This window comes from Triticum dicoccoides, chromosome 2A (assembly GCF_002162155.2).
Source record: "Triticum dicoccoides isolate Atlit2015 ecotype Zavitan chromosome 2A, WEW_v2.0, whole genome shotgun sequence".
NCBI classification, from domain to species: Eukaryota; Viridiplantae; Streptophyta; class Magnoliopsida; order Poales; family Poaceae; genus Triticum; species Triticum dicoccoides.
The window spans coordinates 593,471,802-593,494,791 of NC_041382.1; positions in this window are offsets into that span (position 1 = coordinate 593,471,802).

Genomic DNA, 22,990 nt, shown 5'->3' on the forward strand with positions numbered 1-22,990 from the left:
AAATTTTTCCCACGTAATCCAATTGTCGGAGTAATGGGCCACGGGTAGGGTAACCCGAGGCCCCGAACCTTTCAAGGCATCGGGGCTGACTGCACCCCTCAAGACGCCAGGATGAAGAGCCGCCTTCTGGAGGCCGGCTGAAGGAACAGTCGACTACCGGCATGCGGCAAAGTCCTAGAGGCGAGGTCAAGACCGGCCGACTCCCGCCTGGCGGCTTCCAGAGAAGCCAGCCACGGGGAGTCGGCCCACGGCACCAACGAAGCCCATGACCTCATCAGGGGTGCTGGGGCGGGGAGTGGCAACAGTGAAGCCTACTCCCTCCCCTTTCCAGGGGATGGATAGGCCATAGTGCGCTGTACCAACGGAGATCTCCGTCTGGCACGGCACTGTTGCTATGCCATCCCTGACATCAGCAACAGTGGGCGGAGTCCTGCACCCACGACGACCTGTCAGTACGGTCCATGGATGACGGGCCCTACCGGTCAGCAAGAGTCCAGAAGACGGCAAGAGCGCCACCAGTCGGACCCGTAGGGAGCTGGCCCCCGGGAGTCGGCCAGCCCCTCCCACGGGTCCCCCGCGTCATTAACCAGACGAGACAGAGAGTGGCTACAGTGATCACCCACCTAGCGGCGGGGCTGTAGCCACGACCCCATGACCAAGCCTGCGTCATTAGAAGCACGGCTATAGTAATCAGCAGCCGGCATGACCCGCAAGCGGCGGGTACGGCTTGTCAGCTCCGTACCGGACCAGTCAGCGAGGCCCACCAGTCGGCGGGCCCCACCAGTCGGCAGAACGGCCGGCAGGCGAAGAGACTGACGGCTGGGCCCTGCGCCTAGTCAGTTTACTATTGTACCCGTGGGGGTAGGCCTATATAAACCCCTCAGGGCACCCACGCAAAGGGTTCGACCCATTAGAACTAGACCAGATCATAGAGGAAGGAGGGAGCTAGCCCCGCCTTCTCCTACCTCCACCATACAGCTCGAGGAGCGTCCTTGTACTCACTTTGCCTTAGTGATCATGCGGAGACCCCGCAAAGCAGGACTAGGGGTGTTATCTCCTAGGAGAGCCCCGAACCTGGGTAAAGTACGCCGGCATTCATGTCTACGCCTCTTCCCGCTTCCGGGCACCGGCGACGTTCTACTCGCTCCCACCATGATAAGCCATCCATTGGCATATGTCGCACCCAACCCCCGACATTTGGCGCCCACCTTGGGGCGAGGTGCACCGTCACCCGGAGACCTATTCTGGATGGGAACCCTTTTCCTACCTGGCAAGCGCAGCCAGCCCAACACGCCAGACGGAGTCTGCGCCGACGCGCTGCATGGCGCTAAAATCGCCTGCGCGGCCAGTTGCCTCACCGATCTTGTCGGTGAGGTCCGCCTCTCCGACGCGCCCACATCTGACTCGGGCACAGGCGGCCCCGAGAGCCTCCTCGCGGGCCTCCTCGATCAACTCCATGTCGCCAGCGAGCCAGCTGGGGACTTGGAGTCCATAGGCTCCACCGATCCGATGTTGGTCAACTCCGACACCGCGTCGCTTGACATGTTCCCCACCAATGTGGTGGTCTACGACGAGCCACTCCCTTGCGTGGAGAGCGGCGGAAGCACCGTCACGGAAGTGCTTGTCATTAGTCATGGCGAGCACTCCGGTGGGGGTGATTATGAACCGCTCAGCGCGGCGCTGCAAGACCTGGCAGCGCCCATTCCCAAAGACGCCGATGCCGAGACGCTGGAGGCATGCTGCCTTCAGCTAGTCGAAGGCGCCAAGAAGCTGGCCAGCATGAGACGCCTATCAGAGGCCTACCAGCGCGAGATGGACCGCGCTGTGGGCGGCACGCCGGCTCCAGCTGGACCTAGCCGCCTTGGCACGGTCTAGCAGCGCGGCGTGGCCATCGCCAACCTGTTCGGGGCAAATCGCCCAGTTTACGCCATGCCTGCGGAGAACATGCGAGCTGCCCAGGCACCGGCGGACGAGCTGGACAAATTCGAGGGCGAAGAACATTGCTTGATGACGGAGTGCATCCAGCGACTCCTTGACGCGGCTGCGGAGCAGAACGAGGCCAGCTGCCGCACTGATGCGCCGCACCGGCAGAATGACGACCTGCCTCCCCGCCGAGACCAAGGCGCGACATCTCGGACGCCGCCTGGTGGCGTCCGTGGAAGAAAGGACAAGGAGCCGGCTGCCAGCCGCAGTCGGACTCGCATCACCATAGAGCGCGACCAAGACGGCCGCCCAAGAGTCGTGGAATGACGGGACGACTGTCCGCCTCCTCCCCCTAGCAGGGAAAGGCGAGTCTCCCCGCCACCTGTTGATCACCCAATGCTCGGCGACCGCCTTGGCCGCCGAGAGGGAGTCGGAGAGAATGACGCACGCCACCGGATCGACCGTCTCCACTGATCCCTGGCGCTTGAAGAAGAAGATGAGTTGGGTCCGCTGTGTTTCGGCCCCCGCATTCGAGACGAGCCCTTCCCCAAGGGGTTCACGCTCCCAAGAGACACACCCAAATACACCGTCTCCGTGAAGCCGGAAGACTGGCTAGTTGACTACTCCACGACCGTCAGCATAGCAAACGGCAACAAGCGTGTTGCCGTGAAGTACGTTACGCTCATGCTCCAGGGCCCGGCCCAGACATGGCTAAACAGCTTGAAGCCCCGTAGCATCAACAGTTGGGTCGACTTCACCGACGCCTTCATCCGCAACTTCACCAACACGTACAAGCGGCCACCCAAACCTCGCCAGCTCTCCTTGTGCGTGCAAGGCCCCAATGAGTCAACTCGCGACTACCTCACACGCTGGGCCGAGCTCCGCAACTCCTGCGAGGGCGTGCACGAGGTGCAGGCCATTGAGTACTTCACTGCAGGATGCCGAGAGGGCACCCTCCTCAAGCACAGGCTTCTCTGCGATGAGCCGGAGACCATTGACGAGCTGCTGATCATAGCAGACAAATATGCCATGGCCGACTCCTCCATGAATACGGAGATCCAAGTTAGTGCGATAGGCAAGGTGGCTCCTCAGGCTCCTTGAACCCCGGCTAGAGACGCCAGTCGACGTCAACAGCAGAACGACCACAAGCGCAAAGCCCACAGCTGACTTCCACTAGCCGGCAGGTGGCGACAGTCGAAGACCAACAGCCGGAAGGGCAGCCTCCGTCCAAACGTCAGAAGGGCGGCAAGCCCAACTGGCTGTTGGCTTTCTCAAATGAGCAGACTTTGGATGGACCCTGCAAATTCCATAGTGGCACAAAGCCGTCCAACCACACCACTCGGAAGTGCCACTGGCTCACCAGGATCGCCAAGGGAGACGGCAATTTGCCTCCCCCACCTACTGGGCAGCCGCCTCCTCCTCCGCCCCAGCAGCCGGCGGTCAGACCAGTCGGCACGATGCAAGACGAGTACCCAGAAGAGCATGGAACCTATGTCGTGTTCACGAGCGTGGCCGATGATCGATGCAGCAGGCGGCTGCAGCAGCAAGAGGTAAATGCAGTAGCATCTGAGACACCAGAGTTCATGCATTGGTCTGAGAAGCCCATCAGCTGGAGCAGAGCTGGCCACCCGGAAGTAATTCCCAAACCGGGCTCCTATGCCTTGGTTTTTGACTCCACCTTTGTCATGGACAAGCGAGCTGCTCGCTTCTCCAGAGCCCTGATAGATGGCGGCAGCAGCATCAACATCCTGTACAAGGATATATACCATAGAGAAATTAGGAATCAGACAGAGGCAGCTTCAGTCCAGCCGGACAGTGTTGCATGGCCTAGTTCCTGGCCTTTCCTGCTCACCAATCGGCAAGATACTGATTGACGTCCTCTTTGGAGACAAAGATCATTTCCGCGAAGAGTCAATTTGGTTTGAGGTGGTGGACCTTGAGAGCCCATATCACGCGTTACTTGGCCGTCCTGCCCTGGCCAAGTTCATGGTTGTCCCCCACTATGCCTACCTCAAGATGAAGATGCCGAGTTCCAAGGGGATTCTGACCATAACTGGCGACTACAAGAAGTCGTCTGCCTGCGCAGCAGAGAGCAGTCAGCTGGACGAGTCCCTCGTGATCGCAGCTGAGAAGCGGCTCCTTGACAGGGTTGTGGCGATGGCAAGCAAGCAGCCAGAGATGTCGCCCAATCCCAAGGAGTCGGAAGCTGAAGGCTCCTTCAAGCCGGCCAAAGAAACTAAGAAGATACCCTTGGACCCGGAGCACCCGGAGAGGTACGTTGTCATAGGTGCAAACCTCGACAGCAAATAGGAAGGCGAGCTCGTCGATTTCCTCCGTGAGAATTGGGACATCTTCGCGTGGTCCCCCAAAGACATGCCACGTGTCCCGACGGATTTCTCTGAGCACAAATTACATGTCCGGTCTGATGCCAAGCCAGTCAGGCAGTCCTTGCGTCGCTTGTCAGAAGAGAAGAGAAGAGTTGTTGGAGAAGAGATAGCCCGGCTGCTGGCAGCCGGCTTCATCATGGAGGTTTTCTTTCCAGAATGTCTAGCCAACCCGGTCCTGGTACTGAAGAAGAACAAGCAGGGGTGAATGTGTATTGATTACACTAGCCTCAACAAAGCATGCCCCAAGGACCCGTTCGCTTTGCCAAGGATCTACCAAGTGATAGACTCCACAGCCGGATGCGAGCTGTTGAGTTTCTTGGATGCATATTCAGGATATCACCAGATCAAGTTGAACCCGACCGACAGACTGAAAACCGCTTTCATCACGCCGTTTGGAGCCTTCTTCTACTTGACCATGACGTTCGGCTTGAGGAATGCCGGCGCCACCTTCAAACGTTGCATGCAGAAGTGCCTCCTCAAGCAACTCGGCAGAAATGCCCATGTTTACGTGGACGACGTGGTGGTGAAGATGGAGAAGCATGGAACACTGCTGGAAGACCTCAAGGAGACCTTTGAGAACTTGCGCCGATTTCAAATCAAGCTCAACCCAGAGAAATGCGTCTTTGGAGTACCAGCTAGCCAGCTTCTTGGCTTCCTGGTCTCTGAATGCGGCATAGAATGCAACCCTGTGAAGATCAAGGCCATTGAGAGGATGGAAGTACCCGGCCGACTGATGGACGTACAAAAGTTCACCGGCTGTTTGGCATTCATCAGCTGATTCATCAGTCGGCTGGGCAAGAAGGCTCTCCCCCTATAGCAACTCATGAAGAAGACCACTGTTTTTGAGTGGAACCACAAGGCGGAGAAGCTTTTCTCCAACTAAAGAAGATGTTGACTACTCCACCTGTCCTGGCGGCTCCGACTCCTAAGGAACACATGCTCCTCTACATCGCCGCCACCAGCCGAGTAGTCAGCATAGTCATCATGGTAAAGCGCAAGGAGGAAGGCAAGGCACTAGCAATCCAGAGACCGGTATATTATTTGCGTGAAGTACTGTCGACCTCCAAGCAAAACTACCCCCACTACTAGAAGATGTGCTACGGCGTGCACTTTGCCGCCAAGAAATTGAACCCTTACTTCCAAGAACATCCAATCATGGTGGTCTGCACAGCTCCACTAGCCGAGATCATTGGGAGCCGGGATGCTTCGGGCTGAGTGGCCAAATGGGCCATAGATTTGGCCCCCTACACCATCTACTACTAGCCTCGCACCGCCATCAAGTCGCAAGCGCTGGCCGACTTCCTCGTCGATTGGGCCGAGACCTAGTATCTGTCGTCAGCACCCGACTCCACCCATTGGCGAATGCATTTTGACGGCTCCAAGATGCGCACCGGCTTGGGAGTCGGCATCGTCCTCACCTCTCCCAAAGGCGACAAGCTCAAATATGTGCTGCAAATCCATTTTGCCGCCTCCAACAACGTTGCCGAATACGAGGCACTCATTCACGGGCTCCAGCTAGCCAAAGAGCTTGGCATTCGATGGATCCTGTGCTATGGTGACTCCGACTTGGTGGTCCAGCAGTCGTCAGAAGATTGGGACGCCAAAGACGCAAACATGGCGAGCTACCGCTTCCTCGTACAGCAACTCAGTGGATATTTTGAGGGGTGCGGATTTCTCCATGTACCAAGAAACGACAACGACCAAGCAGACGCCCTGGCTTGAATCGGCTCCACCCGTCAAGCAATACCGTCCAGCGTCGCCCTTCAGTGCGTCCTCAAGCCGTCTATTAAGCCATCGCCAGAGTCAGACTCTATCTTCGTGTTGTCTCCTCCTGAAGCAGTCGGATCTGACTCGAGAGCCCCCGTAGACAGCACGAGCATTCCGGCAGGTGGCGCGGGGGTCATGACAGTCGCACCCGGCCCGGGGACTGCGGCGGTCGGCCCGGAGACTTCAGAGCCCGGCCCGGGGACTTCACCGACACAGCAAGCGGCTACCGACTCCAACCCGCCGCCTCCCGGCCCAGCCGCCCTTGTCCAAGTCGCAGTCCTGACAGTTGCAAAAGTTGCAGCACCTTCATGGGCCCAGCCCATCCTCAAATTCCTGTTGAACAAAGAGCTGCCAACTGATGAGATCTTAGCTCGACAAGTGCAACGCCGGGCGGCAGCCTACACCATAGTCAATAGAGAGCTTGTAAGGCGCAGTGTCACTGGTGTCTACCAGCGCTGCGTGGAGCCGGAGCAAGGCCAAGCAATTCTCAAGGACATCCATCAAGGAGAGTGTGGCCACCACGCGGCTTCAAGAGCACTCGTCACCAAAGCCTTCCGCCATGGTTTCTTCATGCCGACTGCTCTTGAAGACGCCAAGGCCTTGGTCCAAAAATGCAAAGGGTGCCAGAAGTTCCGCTCCAAGCCACATCAGCTGGCTTCTGCACTCAAGACTATTCCCATTGCCTGGCCCTTTTCTGTTTGGGGCCTGGACATGGTGGGACCATTCAAGACGGCACGAGGCGGCTTGACTCACTTACTTGTCGCAGTGGGCAAATTCACCAAGTGGATAGAAGCAAAACCAATCAAGAAGTTGAATGGTCCGACTGCTGTGACTTTCATCTCCGACATCACAATTCGGTACAGCATACCGCACAACATCATCACCGACAATGGCACAAACTTTGCCAAAGGTGCCTTGGCCCATTTCTGCGCGATGCAGGGCATCCGACTGGACTTAGCGTCCATTGCCCATCCGCAGTCCAATGGCCAGGTAGAGCGAGCAAATGGCCTCATCCTATCCGGCATCAAGCCTCAACTGGTCGAGCCTCTGGAGCGCTCGGCCGGCTGCTGGCTTGATGAGTTGCCAGCCGTCCTCTGGAGCCTGTGCACAACTCCAAACAAGTCAACCGGCTTCACACCCTTCTTCCTCGTCTACGGTGCCGAAGCCGTCATCCCAACGGACATAGAATTCGACTCCCCTCGAATCACCATGTACACTGAAGAGGAAATAGAAGAAGCACGTCAAGATGGTGTCTATCTGCTAGAAGAGGGCCGGCTGTTGGCACTCAGCCAGTCCAGCATCTACCAGTAGAGCATGCACCGATACTACAACCGGAAGGTCAAGCCAAGATCTTTCCAAGAAGGAGACCTTGTGCTCCGGCTGATCCGGCGAATAGCCGGCCAGCACAAGCTCTCAGCACCTTGGGAAGGCCCTTTCATCATCAGCAAAGTGTTGGGCAATGACTCCTACTACCTGATCGAAGCTCAGAAGTCCCGAGCACGCAAGAGGGACGACTCCAGCAAAGAGATGGAGCGGCCATGGAATGCAAATCTCCTCCGAAGATTTTACAGTTAATGCAGTATGTACCACGCTACCTTTTGTATTAAAGTAGAAGACTTCGGGCCCCCCGAGAAGAGCTCGGGGACTGCCCTCTTTAATCTATATGATAAGAATTATGCCTATGAGTATGTTATTCTTTGTAATGTCGCTTGGCACTGGGATCGACTAGTCGGCCCCGGGACTTGCCGTCTTGTACTATGAAATGCTTCCTGCAGCTGGACAAGTAGTGTGTGGCACTTAAGCCGTCTCCTGTTAGAAGCCGCGGCTCACAGAGCGACTGTCTGGTGGGCAGGAGTAAGGTAGAATGGGTGCCCATATGAAAAATGGCTAAGGACTCAAAGCATGTACATAATTTAAGCCGGCTTCCAGCCTTTTACAACCAATTCTGGAGCAGTCGGCTCACCGTTTTCTAATCAACTTGCTAAAAAAACTCAAAACAGCTAATCAACTGGCAAGACGGAAACCAAGGGAAGGCGGCAAAGGAAAAAGCCAAAGAGCAATGGGCAAAGAGATAGAACACGGAGAAATATCTACATAGAAAAGGCCCTTGGCCGAATCTTCAAAACAGAAGTTCAAGATACACCCTGCGGGTGGAATTGTGCAAATTAACAAGTTCATCGAGACTATTAAGCATATAAAAGCAAAGATGAAGTGGTAGCCTAGGAAACTACAGATGGATTCGGAGGACCGGAGGGGTCGGCGGTTCCAGTTGCCGGAGCGGCCGGCTGGTTGGTCTCCGCTTGGTTGCCTCTGGAAGCAGCTGGCTCGGTTGGGCGCGGCTCGTTTCTAGAGGCGCGGTCGAGCAGGGGCTGGTCGTCTGCTCCGACCTCTGGCGCCTCCTCCTTGTCTCCCTCCTCCGCCTCGCCTTCTTCCTCGCCACTGGAGTCAATCACCTTCGCCGAGTCCTCGCCGTCGTCCGGGTTCAGCCCGAACCACTCCGGTGGCGCCTCCTCGCCATTCTCAGCCCGCTCTGGGACGAAGATGTTGGTGTCGGTGTATTCGGCGATCGACACTGCACGCTTGACGAGATCGTCTTCCACGACCGCCAACTCCGCCTGAGCTTCTAGCCGGAACATGGCTAGCTGAGCTAGACTCAGCCAAGGATACCACGCCTTGACGAACTCTAAGGCCCGACACGCTCCAGCCCGGGCCGAAGAGCCGTTCCAGGCCTCAAGGCGGCAAGCCTCTACCTCCAGCCAGTCAGTAGTCCGACTGGGGGTGCGCGACGCCTGCATATCCGGCCACAGGGCGGCAATCGCCTGGGCGCTGACACGTTGAAGCCGGCGCAGCATCCAGTGAGCCGGCCGAAGGCGGGCCTCGATGCTTAGGATCTGCTCGCCAAGAGTTTGGGGGGCGTCGGTAGCGATCTGTGCACCGTTCGCCCTCCGCCCTTCGCGACCCACTTCGATGGCTAGGTTGGCAGCGACCGAGTGGCCAGGGAAGAAGTCTGCCAAGACAGAAGAACGAAGAACAAGATTAAAGACTAGAGGTTGACTCAACTAGCAGTCAAGAACTTAGAAAAGGAAAATGAGGGGAAGCTCACCGTTGACCAGCATCGCCTCCTTGTCAGTCTAGGAGGAGTGCTCGGACGCGAATTCGGCAAGGAGGGTGGTCTCCTTGTCCTCCGCCTCCTTCTGGGCCTTCTTGAGCAGCTCCTTCTGCTCCACCAGCTGCGTGGCCAGCCGGTCGCGCTCCTCTGCCAGCTGGCCGCACTCCTCCTCCTTGACACGCAGCGCAGTGTTGGCCTCGCCCAGGTGCTGCTGCAGGGTGGCGTTGGCCTCTGCAGAAGAAGAAGAAAAGGTGTCAATCGTTAACTAGGAAGAAAGTTCGCCAGGGAGATCCGGCCCGACTGCTCAGCAGTCGGCCCGAATCTCGGGGACTACAGCCCGCGGGTGCGCCAGCGCGCCCCCGCGAAGAAAGGAATCATCAACAAAAGAAGAATAGTCACCGGGGAGATCCGGCCTGACTGCTCAGCAGTCGTCCCAAATCTCGGCGACTACAGGCCGCGGGTGCGCCAACGCGCCCCCGTAGAGAAGGAAAAGAGGACTCACCCCGGCTGTCCGACAAGTCGGCCGTCCGCTTGGCCAGCTCCTCAACGTTGGCGTTGAAGGTGGTCACGCGAAGATTGTGGTAATCTTATGACAAAATTTCAGACAAGTGTTGGTACTTGGAACTCGCCGATTAGAGTTCCGAGCCGCCTGCTCAGCAGCCGGCCCGAAACTCGGGGACTACACCCAGTGGGTGCGCTGGCGCGCCCCCACAAAGAAGAACAAGAAACAGAAACAGAGAAGGAGGACGCGTACCCGGATGGTTTCTCGCGATGCCAGATAAGCTTGGGGCAATCCTTGATGGCATCGCCCTCGGCTCGGAGCTTGGCTTGAACGTCCATAAGCACCCGATTCAATGGGCCCGTCCCGCCTCCACGCCCCCACCCAGTGGGCGCGGCGCTCGTCGCCTCGGCGTCCGGGATCGTGGAGCTCGCGGCACCGGTCTCCAGCGGGCGCGGCGCCGAGGCCGCCTTCATGAGACGGCAGCGCGTCGGTGTGCCGACCTCAAGAGCCAGGCCCGTTGCCACCACATTTTCAGTTGGCGGCACAGGCGGGCCCACCGGCTGCCCGCCTGGCACGCTCCCGGACGGCGGCGGTGGCGGCACGATTACGTCCAATGTGGCGGTGTCGTCGCCATCCCTCTCCATGATCGGGTTCTCGTCACTGACTTCCCCAGTCTGCGCCGTGAACTCCGGTGGTGGCGGCACAGAGTTCAGAGGGACGACGAACACCGCCGACTGGAGGTGTGCGGCTTCTTCAGCACTCTTCTCCGCATCGGCAGGCTCGGCTTCGGCCAGCTTCTTCAGGGCGGCGGCCTCCGCCTTGTCAGCTTCCGCCTTCTTCGGCCAGCCTTGTCAGCTCCCGCGCGTTCCGCTCCGTCGCCTCCCAGATGTCAGCGGCCGGATCAATCCGCCGGGTGGTGCAGGAGGTCTCCGCCGACTTCATAAGGGAGCCGGCGGCCGACTTCTCAAGAGAGAGCGGGGCCCTAAAGTCAAGAATGTAAAGCAAAGGAATTTCAGATGGAGTCAACGAAGAAAAAGTAAAGGCGCAAAGGAAGGTAGCACTTACACAGAGACCAGCTGCGGCGTCTTCACCTACTTGCGGAAGCGGTTGGCCTTTGCGGCCGCTTTGTCCCGCTTGGTCGCCGTGGCTGAGCCCTTGGACTTCTTCGGCCGTTTGCCGAATAGGCTCGGCCCGGCCCTGCGCTTCTTAGCGCCGCCTTGGGCGTCCAGCACGGCAGACGAGCTCTCGCCCGGCTAGCCAGCTCCTGGCGGGTGGCGCAGGGCGACCTCCTTGTCATTGTCAGGCCAGTCCTCGAGAATGGCCCCGGGTCTCGGGCCACCCACTTCGCCACCTCCTCCCTCGGCGTCGTCCTCCAGGGCCGCCGCCCCCAAGTCGGGGTCGTCAACGTCACTCTCTGCCTGGTCGTGGAGGAATTCATGGTCCGGCCCCACGGTGCCGGCTGCTGGCTGGAGGAGGGGGTTCTGATCAAACCAACTGGTCAGATCGGACAAGACGGACTCGGCAACGAAGAAGTCAGGAGAGTCAAAGAAAAAGAGAAAAAGAAACGACTCACCAGAGGCGGAGGGGTGGCACGTGAATAGGGCTCCTTGCCGAACTGCCACTCTTTTTTGAGGTTGCAGTTCGCAAGATAATTCACCATATAGGCTACCTCCTCGTGAGGCATTTCTTTGGTGCACATCCGACTCGGGTCCCGATGCCCGCTCATCTGGAAAATCATGTGGGGGCGAACTTGGAGTGGGAGCACTCTGTGAGCCACGAAGGCGGCCAGCAAATCCAGCCCGGTCAGGCCCTCTGACTGCGTCAGCACTTGGAGTGACGCGACGGCGCTGGCTCCTACGGGTGTTAGCGTCCTGGCCCGATACGACCAGTTGGGCTACCTCCCAGCCGGCGGGCTGGCTAGGCCGGCAGATTGACCCAGTCGCCCTCCACGGAGACGTTCTTCACGTAGAAGTACGACCACTGCCACATCTTCACCGACTTTATCAGCTTGATGGAGGGAAATGGGTTGTCGGCCCCCGACCTCCGCACGGCGATGAACGCGCCGCACTGAGTCGGCGCCTGTGGCTTGGGTGCCGAGCTTGGAGTAGAAGAACTCCCCCCAGAGCTCGATGGTGGGGAGAACGTCGAGGAAGCCTTCGCACAAGACGACGAAGGCGGACAGCAGCACCACCGTGTTGGGGGTGAGGTGGTGCGGCTGGAGACCGTAGAATTCAAGAAAAGAGCGGAAGAAACTGCTCGCCGGTAGGCCAAGGCCGCGTAGGTTGTGCGAGCGGAAGATGACCCGCTCATCCTCCTGCGGCGCCGGCGAGATTTCCCCCCTCCATGCGAGACGGACCCGCACGAGGTCCTCGTCGGGCAGCCGACGCGTCTTGCGGAGGAAATCAATGTGATCGTCGTGGACCTCCGAACCGTCCTAGGTGCCGGAGTGCGCCGTAGGGGGCGTGGCGGCGGAGGAAGAGCTCATTGTGAATGGACCACCGCAGTGCTTGACGTAGCTTGAGGCACAGCGGCGAGAGGGGGAAGAAGAAGAAGCAATGAGGAGGAGGGGCCCGCGTGCTCCGCCGCTCCCCCTCCTCCCCCTACTTATAGACTCATGGGCTGCGAAGCCGAGGGGGCGGTTGTGGGATCTACTACGCCCACTACCCATGCCCCCCCTCATTTATCACGCAAAGTTACTACATGCAGTAACTCCGCAGGAACCTCAACCGACCACCCCGGTCATAGCGGATCCGCTCGTGCGCCGAGGCGCAGTAGTGGTGGGCCCCGCCTGTAGGCATGTCCCGTCGCGCATGTGGGTGGGCAGACTGGCCCGGCCGCTTGTTGCCACATGACGGACCCGAAACGGGTAGCGGCCTGGAGGCTTAGCTGGTACGCCACTGGGATCCCGCCGGGGCATTCGAAAGTTTTGGACAAGTCAAATTGGGCGAGTCCGACTCCTACCTGTTGCCCCGGCAGAAGTCGAACGAGGTTTCACCTCAAGCCCTCGGAGAAAGAAACTGCGGAGGCTACTCGTGGATCGTCCGCGGCGCCTCATCAGCTTCGGGGAATACTGTCGGAGTAATGGGCCATGGGTAGGCTAACCCGAGGCCCCGAACCTTTCAAGACATCGGGGTTGACTGTGCCCCTCAAGACGCCAGGATGAAGAGCCGCCTTCTGGAGGCCGGCTGAAGGAATAGTCGACTACCCGCATGCGGCCGAGTCCTAGAGGCGAGGTCAAGACCGGCCGACTCCCGCCTGGCGGCTTCCAGAGAAGCCAGCCACGGGGAGTCAGCCCACAGCACCAACGAAGCCCATGCCCTCATCAGGGGTGATGGGACGGGGAGTGGCAACAGTGAAGCCCACTCCCTCCCCTTTCCAGGGGATGGCTAGGCCATAGTGCACCGTACCAACAGAGATCTCTGTCTGGCGCGACACTGTTGCTATGCCATCCCTGAAATCAGCAACAGTGGGCGGAGTCCTGCACCCATGATGGCCTGTTAGTACGGTCCACGGATGACAGGCCCTACCGGTCAGCGAGAGTCCAGAAGACGGCAACAGCGCCACCAGTCGGACCCGTAGGGAGCCGGCCCCCGGGAGTCGGCCAGCCCCTCCAACGGGTCCCCCGCGCCATTAACCATACGAGACAGAGAGTGGCTACAGTGATCACCCGCCAGGCGGCGGGGCTGTAGCCACGACCCCATGACCAAGCCTGCATCATTAGAAGCACGGCTACAGTAATCAGTAGCCGACAAGACCCGCAAGCGACGGGTACGGCATGTCGGCTCCGTACCGGACCAGTCGGCGGGCCCCAGCAGTCGGCAGAAAGGCCGGCAGGTGAAGACACTGACGGTTGGGCCCTGCGCCCAGTCAGTTTACCATTGTACCCCTAGGGGTAGGCCTATATAAACCCCCCAGGGCACCCATGCAAAGGGTTCGACCCATTAGAACTAGACCAGATCATAGAGGAAGGAGGGAGCTAGCCCCGCCTTCTCCTACCTCCAGCATACAGCTTGAGGAGCGTCCTTGTACTCACTTTGCCTTAGTGATCATGCGGAGACCCCGCAGAGCAGGACTAGGGGTGTTATCTCCTCAGAGGGCCCCGAACCTGGGTATAGTACGTCGGCGTTCATGTCTATGCCTCATCCCGCTTCCGGGCACCGGCGACGTTCTACTCGCTCCCACCATGATAAGCCATCCATTGGCATATGCCGCACCCAACCCCCGACACCAATCACAAATTTACCACGGGTTTGATTTGCTGGTGCATTTCAGGTCTCGTGTGCTATATGTAAGACAGTTTTTGGCATTTACCATGCATGTTGGCATATAAATCAATTCCTAGCCAGACTGCATTTCCTGTCGAAAGGGATGAGGATTGTCGTTCAATCTGGGAGCATCCAATGGTGCAGACGTACGATCCGTGTGGTTTGGGTTCTGGCCAATCAGAAGGCATGACTCAGATCGCACGTGCAGCGAGGGGGGCATCGGCCACGGTTTGGTAGGCACACGGCTTTCGTGTGTGAACCGTGTGCTATGTGAAAACATTTTTTGGGAGGGGTTATTTGAAAACATGTACACGTGCTGTCGAAAGGGATGAGGATCGCCGTTCGATCAAGGAGAATCCAACGGTGCAGACATACGATCCATGGGGTTTGGGTTCTGGCCAATCAGAAGGTAGGACTCAAATCGCGCGCATGGCAGAGGGGTGGGGGTGCATCAGCTACGGTTTAGTGGACACACGGCTTTCGTGAGTGAACCGTGTGCTCTTTGAAAACATTTATATTACCTAACATCATATTTTTGTTCGAATGAAAACATGAGTTCATCGTTTCGCCTCCAAATTTTTTCCACGGTAAGAAATCACGAGTATAGTGGAGAGTGTCATATACTAGTTTCATGAATATATAGTATATATGATACTAGTGTATGATGCTACCTTTAATTAATTATAGTGCATAGTGATAATACATAGAGTATAGTATCATATATAGATCATATTTATTGACATGCATGAGACAAATTAGCATCACATTTAACATGATACGGTATCTACCTATATGTTAGTCTAACCCTCTTTATATATATATATATATATATATATTTAATTCTTTGCCACATCAGCATACTTGCTATCTCCGAGTGCATGACATCGTCGGCTATGATACCACCACTATGGCCAGCCTTATATAGTGGGGAGTATCATATACTATATATAGTATCATGAATATGATACTAGTGTAGGATACTACGTACATACCTTCATAGTGCATATATAGTATCATAGAGTGGTACTAGCTCCCTCTGTAAACTAATATATATAAGAGCGTTTAGATTACTAAAATAATGACCTAAACACTCTTATATTACTTTACGAAGGGAGTATATATCATAGATCACCGTATTTATGGCCATGCATGACACAAAGTAGTATATCATTTATTATATATATATATATATTTGTTACGGTATCTACATATGTTACTGCTTCTTTGCCACATCATCATATTTTATATTCCCGAGTGCATGATACCGTCTATGATACCCCCACTACGGCCACCCTAATAAGGCTGGTTGTAATATGGGAGTATCAAGCTGTACGATGCATGCCAACTAGACTTTTTGGATGATGTGGCACATAGTTAAACCGGAAAGGAGGGAGTATGAGACTAGCCACAATGGAGAGTACACTAGTAACATACACATATCCCTAGACTATATATGTTCCTACCTTCATAGTGGGTAGTAACATAAGTGTAGTGTCATGAAAAGCTTCATTTATTAGGTTATAGACGCATATTGCATTGGTACATGTGATGTTACAGTAACTAGCTAAGTTATTGAAACTATCTCTCTCCTTATTAACTTATTGCCACATAAGCAAGTTTGCTGAGTTGGAGTCGATGTTACTGCTGAAGTTACTCCCACTGTGGCTAGTGATCTGATACTAGCTAGTCGTCTATGATATACTAGCTATCTCACTAAGAGCATGGTTAATAGTACAGCTGAGGGTCGGCTATAAGAAGTTGCCATGTCATATATAGCCAACCTCTTAGCGGGCATGTACAATAATAAGTTTTATATGCATACTAGTTTATCAATAGTTGGCCCACCTTACATCCTCACAAAGTGTCTTGGGTCTCGTGTTGCAGCTGGCTCTACTAACCAAGAGCCCGCTTCTCTTCTCTTTCCTCCAACTAATAAGCACATATATATTATTCTATTCCTTATAGACTGCTTAGACTACCCACAATGGGAGTAACATAGGTAGTAACATCACACGTATCTAGATAAAATAGATGATGTTGCAAGCAATAAATAAAGAAAGAGAGGAAAGTGGTAACGTAGCTAGTTAGACTGGCCACAATGGGTAGTAACATAGACTAGTAACATGCACATATTACTAGTCTATGTTACTACCACTATAGTGGGGAGTAACATATGTGTAGTAACATGCAACACTTCATTTATTAGGCTATAGACTCATTTTTCCTTGATATGTGTGTGATGTTACTCATACTACTAGTAACTAGCTATGTTACCACTTTCCTCCACTAGTATGAGTAACATCACACATATATATCAAGACAAGATGTGTCTATAGCCTAATAAATGAAGTGTTGCATGTTATCACACACATATGTTACTCCCCACTATAGAGGTAGTAACATAGACTAGTAACATGGGCATGTTACTAGTCTATGTTACTACCCATTGTGGCTAGTCTTACTAGTAGTATGAGTAACATCACACATCTCAAGGCAAGATGAGTCTATAACATAATAAATGAAGTGTTGCATATTACTACACATATGTTATTCCCCACTATAGAGGTAGTAACATAGACTAGTAACATTCTATGTTACTACCCATTGTGGCTAGTCTTAATTATGTCACTCTATTGTGTACTTGCTCTAATGCATAATATCATAGAGTAGCTAGTATCATATGTAGTACTTTATTTATATTGTCATGCATGACACATAGTAGCATAGCATTTATTATGATACGGTTTCATGATATGATACTTAACCCTCTCTTTCTTCATTTAATTAATTCTATGACAGCTCATCAAAATTGCCTAGTTGGCATGCATGATACTAGCTATGGTACCCCCTTACTATCAGCCTAGCAAAGGTGTACAGATCATTTGTGCGTCGCTTTGTGAGTTCTCATCCGTTTGTTCGAGAGGCAGAGAGAAGTTTCAAACATTTCGGCCACGAGGTGCGGCCACTGGCGTAGGCCTAGTTGGTATTTTAATTATAGGAAATTCAGATGGAGTTTTGAAATCATCAAAATCGATATTGTGTGTGGCGTGCTCTCTGATACGTCTCCAACGTATCTATAATTTTTGATTGTTCCATGCTATTATATTATCTGTTTTAGATGTTAATGGGCTTATTTATACACTTTTATATTATCTTTGGGACTAACTTACTAACCCAAGGCCGAGTGCAAATTGTTGTTTTTTTGCCTATTTCAGTGTTTCATAGAAAAGGAATATCAACCGGAATGAAACCTCCGGGAGAGTTATTTTTGGAACAAACGTGATCCAGAGGACTTGGAGTAGACGTCAAGAAATCAACAAGGAGGCCACAAGGTAGGGAGGCATGCCTGCCCCCTGGGCGCGCCCCCCACACCCTCGTGGGCCCCTCATAGCTCCACCGACCTACTTCTTCCTCATATATATATTCATATACCCCGAAAACATCAAGGAGCACCACGAAACCCTATTTCCACCGCTGCAACCTTCTGTACCTAAGAGATCCCATCTTGGGGCCTTTTCCTGAGCTCCACCGGAGGGGGAATCGATCATGGAGGGCTTCTACATCAACACCATAGCCTCTCCGATGATGTGTTAGTATTTTACCATAGACCTTCGGGTCCATAGTTATTAGCTAGATGGCTTCTTCTCTCTCTTTGGATCTCAATACAATGTTCTCCTCGATCTTCTTGGAGATCTATTTGATGCAAGTCTTTTTGCGGTGTGTTTGTCGAGATCCGAAGAATTGTGGGTTTATGATCAAGTTTATCTATGAACAATATTTGATTCTTCTCTGAAATATTTTATGTATGATTGGTTATCTTTGCAAGTCTCTTCGAATTATCAGTTTGGTTTGGCCTACTAGATTGATCTTTCTTGCAATGGGAGAAGTGCTTAGCTTTGGGTTCAATCTTGCGGTGTCCTTTCCCAATGAAAGCAGGGGCAGCAAGGCACGTATTGTATTGTTGCCATCGAGGATAAAAAGATGGGGTTTATATCATATTGCTTGAGTTTATCCCTCTACATCATGTCATCTTGCCTAATGCATTACTCTGTTCTTATGAACTTAATACTCTAGATTCTTGCTGGATAGCGGTCGATGTGTGGAGTAATAGTTGTAGATGGAGAATCGTTTTGGTCTACTTGTCATGGGAGTGATGCCTATATACATGATCATGCCTAGATATTCTCATAATTATGCACTTTTCTACCAATTGCTCGACAGTAATTTGTTCACCCACTGTAATAGTTATGCTATCTTGAGAGAAGCCACGAGTGAAACCTATGTCCCCTGGGTCTATCTTTTCTCATATAAGTTTCCAATCTATTTTACCTTGCAATCTTTATTTTCCTATCTATACCATAGAAATACCAAAAATATTTATCTTATTATCTCTATCAGATCTCACTCTCGTAAGTGACCATGAAGGGATTGACAACCCCTTTATCACGTTGGTTGCGAGGTTCTTATTTGTTTGTGTAGGTACGAGGGACTTGAGTGTAGTCTCCTACTAGATTGATACCTTGTTTCTCAAAAACTGAGGGAAATTCTTATGCTACTTTGCTACATCACCCTTTCCTCTACAAGGGAAAACCAACACGGTGCTCGAGAGGTAGCAAGAAGGATTTCTGGCGCCGTTGCCGGGGAGGCTTACACCAAGTCAAGTCAATATTTGATCTCCCAGCAACTAGCCATTTCTGGCGCCATTGCCGGGGAGATCTATGCATAAGTCAAGACACACCAAGTACCTATCATAAACTCGTATCCCTCGCATTACATTATTTGCCATTTGCCTCTCGTTTTCCTCTCCCCCACTTCACCCTTGTCGTTTTATTCGCCCTCTTTTTTTGCTCGCCTCTTTTTCGTTCACCCCTTTTTGTTTGCCTTTTGCTTGCTTCTTGTGTCGACATGTGTCGTTATGGCAAATTCTCCTATCATTGTTAGTACTCCCGAGCATGAAGTTCTCAATTTTAAACAAAGGGAGGGAGAAAATTTAAAAGATTCTTGGTATAGAATTTGCAATGCTCAGAGTAGATCCACTAGGAAGCTATCCACTTCCGTTCTTCTTCGCAATTTTTATGTAGGCATCACCCCTTGGAACAGATATATTCTTGATACCATTACCGGAGGGAATTTATTGGGTAGCCATACTTTTGATTCTTATAATGCTATGATAGGTTTGTTTGGCCCACCACCTCTTTTGGTTAATGGACTATTTTAACTTTGGAACATGTGATGCAAAGGCTTCAAATTACTGAAAATAAAGTTGCCTGTGTAGAGTTGATTGAAAATTTGGATAAAAAGATCGACAACCATATCACCCTATATGGATCTAAGGTAGGGGTTACTCTGATTTTTTTAAGAAAAAGAACCTATAGTTAACGAAAGAATAGATCAAGATTCCACAAGAATTGGTAAACTTGAGGATATCATTACTAATCTAGGGTCTACCTTTTCATCCGTTAAAAATACTCCAAATCCTCCTACTACCAATATTGCAAAATTAATGTATGTTCCTAAACAATAAGGGTGAATCTTCTAGTAAGGAAAATGCGGATCTCAAATCAATAAGTGTTCACCCCAACTTCTTCAATATCCTTAAGGAACCTTTTGCTACAAATGAATTTCTTGATTTCTTGCCTAGGAGTTTGATCATTAATAAAAATAAGGAAACTCCTAAAGGTTATAAGTGTTCTATTGAAGAATTGCATACCAAAGATGAAAATACCTAAATCTATTCTTGCTTTTAAACGATAGCGCTTGTTGGGAGGCAACCCAATTTTATATTTGTTCCTTGCTTTTTGGTTCTGTTTAATAATAAATAATTCATCTGGCCTATGTTTAGATGTGGTTTTTTGCTTTTAATTAGTGTTTGTGCCAAGTAGAATCTTTGGGAAGACTTGGGGAAAGTTTTTGCGATCTTGCTGTAAAAAACAGAAACTTTAGTGCTCACGAGATTTGCTGCCATTTCTTGCTGGAGAGTGCGATTAGGTTGATTCTTTTTTCAGATGATTAATAGATAAATTCCCCACTTCCGGCAATTTATTTCAGAATTTTTGGGGTTACAGAAGTATTAGAAACCTACAGATTAATACAGACTGTTATGTTTTTGATAGATTCTATTTTCCTGTGTTGTTTGCTTATTTTGACGAATCTATGCCTAGTATCGGAGGGTATGAACCATAGAGAAGTTGGAATACAGTAGGTTTAACACAAATACAAATCAAGAATGAGTTCATTACAGTACATTAAGTGGTGATTTGTTTTCTTATACTAACGGAGCTCATGAGATTTTCTGTTGAGTTTTGTGTTGTGAAGTTTTCAAGTTTTGGGTGGAGATTTGATGGATTATGGAATAAGGAGTGGAAAGAGACTAAGCTTGGGGATGCCCAAGGCACCCCAAGGTAAAATTCAAGGACAACCAAAAGCCTAAGCTTGGGGATGCCCCGGAAGGCATCCCCTCTTTCGTCTTCTTCCATCGGTAACTTTACTTGAGGCTATATTTTTATTCACCACATGATATGTATTTTGCTTGGAGTGTCTTGTATGATTTGAGTCTTTGCTTTTTAGTTTGCCACAATCATCCTTGCTGTACACACCTTTTGGGAGAGACACACATGAATTGGAATTTATTAGAATACTCTATGTGCTTCACTTATATCTTTTGAGCTAGATAATTTTGCTCTAGTGCTTCACTTATATCTTTTAGAGCAGGGTCACTACAAAAAAATACACTTCCGTGATGATACGTGTTTGTCATAGTAGGTCGCGTTTTTTGTCATGCATGTACATCCATGAGAAATTTATGACAGAATCAAGATAGTCATACATGTGCTCTCGTAGAAGTCTTCCATGACATTACCAAAATTATCATCACGGAAGTGTCCACTTCCATGACGATAAATCGCTCGTCATAGAAGTGCTTTTGTCAAGGGTGACTGACACGTGGCATCCACCGTAAAGAAACGCCGTTAAGCTATCGGTTTGGGTTTTTGATCCGATAACCCGTTAACAGCCCTGACCAATGGGAAATTTCCATGTGTAAAATTCTTATTGGCCGGACGAAACACGTGTTAACTCGTCAGTGGGTCACATAGGCGCCTATGATATGTCGACACGTGCCATGGCCCACCACTGGCCCATTTAGCTTACAAAGTCGGCCCGTTTGACTTGGTCAAAAGTTAACGGGCTGGCCCATGAAAAGCCTGTTAACGGTCTCTTCGCAAATAGCCCATTTTATGGCCCGTTAAATCACGGCCCGTTAGACCCTAAAGGAAATCGGCCCAACAACGTCATGTGGGCCGTCGAATATAACACCAGCCCATTTCACTTTCGGCCCATGTATTGCCCACGACGTCTTTCGGCCCATATGAGGCCTTCGTATCTTTCGGCCCTTTACAGGCCCACAGTGACTCTAGCCCATAATGAACAGTAATTTTCTTTATACCCGTTAACGGCCCGTGATTTACATGGGCTGTTTCCAGCCCGTGTTAGCTTTCGGCCTATTGACGGCCCATACGTTCTTGGGCTCCTTTTCGGCCCTTGATTACTTTCGGCCCATTACCGGCCTGTTCCACTAATGGGCCAAATTCGGCCCATGGCAAGAGTCGGCCCGTTACTGGCCTATTCCCCTAATGGGCCAAATTTGGCCCATGGAAAGAGTCGGCCCGTTACTGGCCTGTTACCCTAATGGGCCAAACTCGGCCCATGGCAAGAGTCGGCCCGTTTTTGGCCTGTTAACCCGTTGCGCTGTTTCCAGCCCGTCCAGTATTCTGGCCCATTAACGACTCATTATGCTTGTGATAGAATTAAGCCTTTGCTGTCGTACGGCATGTTAACGGCATGTTACCGTGCTGGGCCGATACCAATTACGCCCAATTACGGCCTATGTAGACACATTTATCCGACGGCCCGAGGCCCACCGATTACAGGCCAATTTATCGACGGCCCGTAGGAGTCCCATGGATCCTACGGCCCGTATATGGCCCATGGTAGTTGCGGCCACTAGCAAACCAGGGAAAAAGAAGACTAGGAAATAAATAAGGCCAAAACTAACGCTATGCTATTAAGGTGATTGCACAGATTACATCCACTCGGCATCAAAGATCGCCACCAGTGCAAATATAGGGAACCCCCTACACTATACAAAAATGGCTTGCTGTTTTCTTCAGCCGGTGGCTGCACATTAAGAATAAATTTTGTATCGCACCAAAACAAATTAAAACTATATAACAAAAGGAAGGTTGGCATAAAACTTAACAGTCTAGCAGATAACTGCACCACCAGAAGTTCAGAAGCTCAGTTCATTTGACCTGACTGTTATGTTTTCATGTTGTATTGTCCAATGGAGCACCACAACCCTCGCCTTCATTTCCCCTAGGCTCCTGAACAACATAGCAAATGTCTGATAGTCTGGTTTCAAAACCATGCATATCTTGACGATATTGAGCAATGTTTCTCCTTGTTTCACAAAGGGTCTCTGTTAGGGAATGGACTTGTGTCTGGAGCGCAGATACAACATTGCTTTGAGCTTGCATATCTTGATCATGAGGCAGTTTGGACGATATTGCCTTAACAACCAACCCAGTATTACACAGAAACGTGCTTTTGGCACTGTTAGTGGACAGGTACTGACCCACTGCAGCAAGAGCTGACATTGCGGTTATAGTTGCCTCGCCACCTTCAAAAGGTGGCGGTTCCATCATTTTTTCCATAGCTCACTGAAAAGTTGAGGTTTTACATTAGTAGTACTAGAACAGAAGATATTAAGGAGGCAGCAAAACCAAACAAAATAGCTTTGGTCTATATATAGAACTTATTCTTGTGAACCCATGTAAAATATTAGTTGTATTTCATTGCAAAGTACATAATAAAACCAGGTTCCAAACATATGACCATGTACCATCGCTAATGTATTGTCTATTTCTTCACATTTTATTGAGGGCTAAGGATAAAGAGACGAAGTTTATAATACGGTAAGCATAGTATGACATCATTCATATCACAGAACAACTGAGAACAGACAAACAGGCAATTGTAA